Here is an 8,582-nt window from a genome sequence, read left to right as displayed (position 1 = left end):
CTTCACTTTAACTCAAATGATTTTGCAAGCTTGTGATTGAGATTTTAAGTTCCTCTGTATCTCTTTGGGTCTGCTTCACACATTTTATTTCTTTCTTGTATTGCTCATTCAAGGAATCAATGCATTGTTTTTCTAATCTCCTCTATTTTTTTTAATCAGTGTCTTCTTGAGACGCAGTTATTAATTTTTTACTACAAAGATTATTTCTGATCTGATTCCTCTATATGTTTCTGCATCTGATTCTTTACTTCAGAAGCTGTTAATTCAGAGATTTCTTTTATTATTTCAGAGGTGATTTCCGATTTGAGTTCCTCTATACTTTTCTGCGGTTGTTTCTTTCCTTCAGACGCTGTTGATTCAGACATTTCAGCTGTATGATTCCCAACTTTTTTGTACTAGTGTCTTCTGCACTTGTTCTGGGGGGTCTTGGAGCCTGAGATTGCATTTTTCCCCTTGTCTTTATCATTTTGTGTAGTACTGTCCTCTGACCTTCGGCGTAGAGCTTTGGTGCAACACTTGCCGGGCCGGGGCTTGGGCTGGCTCTGCAAGTGTTCAGGCATCCCGAAAGAGTGGCGGGAGGCCTGGGACAGGCCTGAGCTTTGTTCAGGGAGGTCCAGTAGGCCCAGGGAAGTGAGGAAGCTCTCCTGCACACTTGCCGGCCTGGGCTTTGGCTGGCTCTGGAGGGACAGAGGGGTCCCAAGAGAGCAGCATCAGGTCTCACTCATGAGGCAGGCCTGGGTTTGGTCCACAGAGGTCCAGCAGGCACAGAAGAGCGAGGAAGCTCTCCTACATACTTACAGGGCCTGGGCTTGGGCTCTCTGATAACTTTAAATCATGGAATAGGCTATTTATCACTAAATCAGACTGTTGTGACTTTTTTCTTATTAAACTGCATGTTGCAATTAAAAAAGCAAAAGTTTCAGCTTTCCATGCCACAATGTGTCTAGAGATTTCCATTTCTGATTTCAATCTGTGTATTTTTCCACATTGAATTTAAACATTAATTTTTATTCCAAAATTCATTTCACATAACATCAGAAAGGGACAACTCTTCAGATTACAGAGTTAAACTGGGCAGAAATTTTTCATATCAAACCTGAATAATCTGAAGTTAACATAGCTTTTTCATTTTTTTTTTACTGTTCTTCCTGAAATGTTCAGATCAGTCATAAAATAAACCAGCTTACTTCTTTAAAACTACTGTGAAATAACTCGAAATCAGATGATCCCATTGAATCCTTGAATGTACTTCTAAACTTTCAGTTTTGTTAATAAGAAGGCATACTAATGAAAAGCCAGTGAAAATTGCAGTTTCTCTTTATTTATTTATTATCTTTTAAGGAGAGTTCAAATTAGAGTTAAAACAAAAAATTACAAGTGATACAAATTTTCACTTAAGTATGAATTTCACAGTATTTGTTGTAATACATAGTGTTGCTTACAAGCAGTTATTCATGTTACCAGATCGATGCATGTAAAACTGGAAGAAGTAAGAAAAAAAGAGAGTAATTTATAAGAAATTATGAAATGCAAAAGCACAAACAGTTCAAAAAAGGAGACAAAACAAATTAAAGCATTGACTGCTCCTTTCCATAGAACAGCAGTAATGCATGGTACAGTTGTTGAAAGCATCCTGCTTACATACGTAGATCCATGTCTTTCTCCCACACCCTCTCCTGTCCTCTTCAGCTCAGCCTTTCATGTGCAAAATCATCATATTGTCTCAGTGTGAGAAACTGAGAGAGAAAAAATGGAATCTGATGGGTAAAGTACACATCGGTAAAGGGGATGAACTTATTCAAAATTACACTTTCCTTGTCTTTGATCTTGGGGTGGATGGGATTCACAACCTGAGCTTGTGTGATCAGAAAGACTTCTGGGAGGACATGAGGTCATCTGGAAATCTGAGTGAAATGAATAAGCCATCCTAGGAAGGCCTGAGGTAAAGAGATTTATAAGCCTAGAGAATTTTAATGCAAAAGGTCGAAGGACAGAACAAGTTTGCTGTTTATAGCTTAAGATTTTCAAACGATTTAATCAAAAGACAACCCACAGATTTGGGTCTTAATCATTGGACACTCCTATTCACTGTTTGTGGACCAGAAAAATAACCTGAACTTTCTTCTTTCCTTTTGTATTTATTTTTCAGTAGCTGTACAGGCATATATTCTGTTATCTCATCTCAAATAAATCCCATTTGCTGTCTTACCAGAATCCTAAGGACCTGTGCATGAACAACAGAGCCTTTAGCAAACTGAGCAGTGGCTTTTGGGTTACTCTGGTTGTTGTAGTTTGTGGGAATTCAGAGTCTATCCAGAGATCTCTGTGACCACCGGATTTCCTCTACTCTGGACAAAAAGGGCATGTGGACTGTTTGCTACAAATATGGATGAAACTTCTGTTTTTACATATGGTCTGGCTTTTCTCTGTATATTTACATAGAAGGAAGGAAGGAGCAGGGTTATTGAATGATTTCTGATAATTATTCAAGACCTCATTTGAATTGCTCAATATTTTACTTTTTCACATGTATTAATTCTCAAAATAGTCACTTAAAAAGCTAAAATTTTACTTTGCACACATTCGTTACAAATATGTATGGGAAGTACAGTTAGTTTGAATAATTACTAGTTAATAGAAAACTATCTTTTGTCTGTGAATTTCTTTTTAGACAGAACAGCTCTATACACAGAATTTGATTTTTTTCCTTCTAGCACACGTATATTGTATAATTTTTTTCTTCGTTTGTTTTCTCTTCATACACATTCGCAGAGCACTTGCTGAGTATCAGGTATTGCTTTACCACCATCAATGCCAAATGAACTACATGAAAACTGTGATTTTTTTCAAAAATCTATGCAAAAGATATATGTGTAAAACTGGTAATTGCCATTAAAGTAAAGGAAGATTGCCAATTTCATTCCTAGTGCAGGAGAAGCAGGTGACCTTTAAATTCATTAGGTGAATTCAGAGGTTTACAATTTATCCTATTGTAGTTGACTCACTCAAGTAGTGTGGGAAAGTAGTGGGTGTTTGCACTGTTGAGTAAATTTGGGGATCTGCGAAGTCCTTGGTTCTCATCATGAGGGAGAATGTGATTAGACAGAGGAATGTGAAGTATGGAATGGACAAGTTTTGGTTCTTTATCTTGGAAACTAGCTGTGTTCTGGGAAAAGGTACATAGTCACTATTTCTTGGAGCTCAGGAGAGTAAGTCGGCAGAGGATAGTGAGTAGATGACTGGGTCACTTAAACTCAAATATATTTGTTTTGTCCTCATGCTTTCACAGAAAAGACAAAGCCTATTTTTCATGGAAGTCATTAAAAAGAAAGTAAAGGTCACTTAAACACACACACTGAGATGCCTTAATAGACAATCTAAGTACTAATCTAGATGACAATTTGGTGGTTAATGTGAAGGTAGCATGCATACGGTGGACGACACCTGCACTGGATGAGGTAAAGCAGGATGGCAGAAGGCATTTTTATACTAATCAGCATAATGCAATTTTGAACTCATTTTATTTCTATAATTTCTATTTAGTATTTTAAGGTCATCACAAACCTTGAGTAAATGTAACTGAATAAAAGTGAAACTATAGAGCTTGGTGTGCTTGCACACCTGTAATCCCAGCACTCTGGGAGGTTGAAACTATGACTAACACCAGCTTGAGCCAAGCCCAAGTAACTTATCAATTTAGCAAATCCTAGTTTCAACATAAAAATATTTTAAAAGGCCTGCTTATTTGGCTTAGAGCAAAGGACCTGGGTTCTATCCCTAGTAGTGCAAAGATAAGTAACATGGCACATGATATACCTTTTAAAACAAACACAAACCACAGCAAAAATGGAGCTAAACGGAACTAAAGTAGTTAAATAGAGCTAAAGTAGTCAAATGTCACACAGCTAATAAACTATTATAACTAGAATTCAAACAAAAAAGTTTGCTTTCAAATTGTACATTTAATTTCTACATTCACTTAAGCCTATCAATCAGCATTTATAAATTTAGTTTGTATGAATCAAGGTTGAAACAAAGTCACAGTCAGTGTTGACTAGCATCAAATCAGGACAGATCAATTCAGCTATGGGATGACTTGAAGGTCAGTGGGACACAATCCTTCTCTCTGAACCAGAGAAGGATTTCCCCTCTCCTAGTTTCTTAGAAGCTTGATCAGGTCTGTGCATAAGTATATTTCCTTATAGATAGGTAGTTTTCCTAAAACTAGTTCAAAGAGAAACCAGAAAGCTCATGATACCCTTCTACTACAGCCAATCAAGCCTGTCATGTCAGTTTCCATTGACTAGGTTGCTGTTCCATTTCCTGTCTCCTACTAGAACTGTTTATTCTCATCGCAGTACTTCCTTTCCACCTGGGTTAGTTTATTGTTGCACTCAGTACACAAAACCAGATGTAAAGATATAAATACAGCCTTGTTTTACACATAATCAAAACATCTAATCACTATGGAATTGTTGACATCATTCAAGGCATTTTTAAAAAAATTAATTTAAAACATCCATGAGGTTTGTTGTGAAAGATGGCTTTATCCTCTGCTATTAATGCCTGAAGTGGATTGCACAATGCTTCTTCTAAAACCTTGGGTACCCCTGACTTAGCATGAATGGAATTCTGAACATTATTGTACATTGGGGTACAATAATGTTGCTTTGTCATTCTTAATCCCCTTCTGTTTTCAGTCATTATAATTTAGCTATTATAAGAAGAATTAGTTGAGATTTAGCTGATGTTCATTGCAATCATTTTTTTTTTCACATAATGTGTTTCACCTGTCAGGAAGGAGAGTACTTCTTTTATAAAGTATATGGATAACTTAAAGTGGGCACAATTTATTCTTTATGATCATTGTTCTCAAACTCTTTGCTGTTGTCTACTAGATACTGTCAAGTTCTAAAAAGTGATGAAATCTCCAAAACTCAAAGAGAGAAATATTGCATTGTATACACATATACTAGAAGTTGATATTCTCTAGGGCAATCTGAAATTATACTTTTTATTCCAGCACCCTGAATGACATGAGGGATTAAGATAAGCACATTCTCCAATAGCCAAAGATAGCCAGAGTTGTCAAGTATGTCAAGATAATTCATATCAGAACAGACCTGCATCAAAATGAGTTTATTTCCTTCCTTTTCTTTATCTGAAAACAGACTGAGAATGTCGTTCTTATTACAAGGTGAGAAAGATCTTTGCCATACCTTATTTTATGAATGTTAAAGGGTTTGTCAGCTGTACTTTCTAATTTGAATAGTTAAAACCTCCCTTACATTTCATATTTATGTATATTTATATTCCTCTCTGCTTAGATGCATTCATTTTAATGTGTTTGACAACTGGCTGCCAGTTATAAAGTTGTGGCAAAAGTGCTAAATCTCAATTGTTTTTAGCCCTGGTATGTACAGTGTAAAGAGCTGTATGATCAGTGAAATATAGCAGCTCTGACGAAATGAGCACCACTGCAGACACCCAGCATACTGTAGATCCAAGGTTAAGAGAAACATAAAAATAGCTTTAGTCTCAAACATGCCTTTTATCACCCAAAGGGGATTGAGCAGCGTATATAAACATGAAGCAGCCCCGTTGTGCTATCCTTTCTATGTGGAGTGAGGCGCCTAATTAAGGGAGTAGGCACCACTTAGCTGAATAGTAGTTAAGCAGGAAATACACATGTAGTTCCCATCTGAGTCTTTGTCCTTACTCTAAGTGTTCAAAGACGAAGTACTAAAGCTCATTCTTTCCACAGATTCCTGCACTTTTTAAATTTTATTCTCCTTTTTAAGCCTCAGGACCACACAGGGGTGCTGGTTGCCAAAGGCTCCTACTGACTTTGAAAAGACAACACACTGCTTGTGTAGGTCCTCAATTCCTTTATAATTAGGTTGGTGATCAACATAATTTAGGACAATGTCTCTACAAATGCCTTACTATAGGGTGCTTAGAGAATTCTAATCCTTCCCTACTTTACTACATTTCTTACCTTGTCCACTCAAAAAGCACAATCCCAGCTCTCTTCCTAATAAAAAATAAAGGCTACCCATGCTAGTAATTCCTTTACCAGGTGGCATAGACAGCTATGACAGGGACTGGTTTGAAGAGAGGCTGAGGTGTTGGACACTTGCTATATATGTAAAGAAGCATAATTTTGAAAGTTTAGGAAAATCTGGATATTTCTAAAAAGAAAAAAGAGGGCCAGTGAGATAGCTCAGCAGACAAAGATTCTGCTCTGGCAAGTGCAGGGATTAGGGTTTGATCCTTGGTCCCGCATGCTGCACCAGCTCCACATGAGGGGCACATTGTGCTGGTCAATGAGCCTGGGAATGGGGGTGCATGCCTGTAATCCCAGCATTGGGGAGGCTGAAAACAGGAGGATCACTATGAGTCCAATCTGTGTGGTGAGACACTGTACCAAATATGCAAATGAAAAAAAAGGAAAAAGAATACTCCATAGTACTGATATTTCTGTAATCTAGATAGGTGCTCCCTCAAAAAGCAAAGGAATTTAGTGCATACAGACCTAAACACTGACAAACATATTCATAGACACAGACCTTACTACCTCCAGAATAACCCTGTGCTTTCTTTAAAAAAAAATGAGATTTATAACACAATGATAAAGTACTTATAACTTATATCTCTGAGCCCAATTTATACACAAATTTCACATATTAATCTGCAATATTCCATATTTATCTTTTTATTTTGCCTTGTCGAAGAATTTTTCCATGTTTCATTTTTAAAAGTGATAACTTAAAGATAAAAACATTGCTTTTAGCTTGGAGCTTTGGCCAACTTGCACAACTGGAAGATTCCTCAAAATTTATAGAAGTATTATAATGATCTTGAAGGTCTTGTAAGTCTTTGGTACCTGAGGGCTGCTTTTAGGTAACTGAGTGTCCATTAATGATATCAGCAGGGTCCCTGGGCTTCCAAATTCCAAGCTTACCATTCTCACTGGCCTTTTAATCCTCCACCCCAGCCATTAGGTGTCACCTCAGTGTTCACTGCTTATAACTGTCAGGTGTTTGCTTTTTACCCTTGACCTGCCACAATCCTTCATTGAACAGTTCTCCCAAAAGCCATCTCATGTAAATCTTCCAAGCTGCTTCAATTTGTGACACCTCTGCTTAAAGTGTCAGCAATAATGACTGCTAATGGGTGCTGTGGTCACAGTCACCATGAGCACATATCCAATTGGCCATTGACAACACACATGTATCAGTGATTTTCCGAAGTTCTGCATATGCTCAGATGAAGTTTTCTGCAAATGGCTCTTCTATTTATTACAGTTTCTCTTCCTCATATCTGTCTCACTATGCCATTATAAATTGTTATACCAGCAACAACAGAAAAATCTGCGGTGCCTATGTTTACTGCATAGCCACTAGGTACGGGGCATTATTTAGGACATGTGTTGAGATTCTACTTGCTCACTACAGCAACATCATGATAAGCATTAATCTCAGGTGACAACTTCTGACTTTTATAAGGTAGAACCAGTTTTTGCATATTTTTTGTGGGCCATTGCATAAACTTTTTTAATTATTTTAAGAGTATTTCCTTACATTTTACCTTTGTCCCTTTGAATAAACTTTTGCTATATTCTCTAATATCCTTCTGCTCTTTTAAAGTCTATCAATAGACGTATACCTCACTGTTCTTTCTACATTCACACACATATTGCGAACTAAAATTTTGAAGTAACAATCCACAGTTGGCAGCATTTCTAATCTTCTCTTCACCATTTCACAGATATTCTCAGAATCTATGCATTTGTTATTTGGACTATCACAGTCTTGCTATAATTATTTCATCTTAATTTTATTCTTTTCATGCAGACTTTGTATCACTTGCTTGTAGTAAATATGTTCTGAGACAAGCATTCAAGATAATCGCTTTAAAAGGAGAATTATTCTGATTCACAGATTCAAAGATTTAAAGACTTGAATTTTTAGCTCTATTGTTCTGAGGCACAACATCACAGCACAGAAAAATTCAGAACAGTGTTACCTGACCACAGCTAATGGGTGCTGTGGTCACAGTCACCACGACTGTGACATCCAAAAAGCAAAAGAAGTAAAGGAAACCAGGGTCTTGATATCCCCTTTGAGAGAGATCACCAAGTATCTAACTTATTTCCATTAAGCCTCACCTAAGTATTCCAAACATCTATAAATAGTGCCATAGTCTGGGAATCCAACTGCTAGCATATGGGAGTTAGGGATACATTGAAGAGTCAAATCAGAGCAGAATATCTTATTTTTAGTAATGTGTGTCTGATTTATCTCACTTAAGACCATGGACTTGTTTTCTTTGCCTTCCTTCCTTTCTTCCTCCTGTTTTCTAGTTCTCTTTTCTTTTGCATAATTTCTTCTTATTCCACAATATCTTTTATGAACTTGGGTCCACAATTTATATCTCATGCCAGAGAAAATGGTGATATTTACACAGGTTTGGCCAACTTATCTTACTGAATATGGTCTCAAGGCGCATCCATTTACCTAGAAATGTCTCAAGTTTATCTTTCTTTATGGCTCAGTAGTATTCATATGTATATATATTAT

Source organism: Octodon degus, unplaced genomic scaffold (genome assembly GCF_000260255.1).
Source record: "Octodon degus isolate 3935 unplaced genomic scaffold, OctDeg1.0 scaffold00099, whole genome shotgun sequence".
NCBI lineage: Eukaryota > Metazoa > Chordata > Mammalia > Rodentia > Octodontidae > Octodon > Octodon degus.
Note: the sequence above shows the minus strand (reverse complement) of the source record.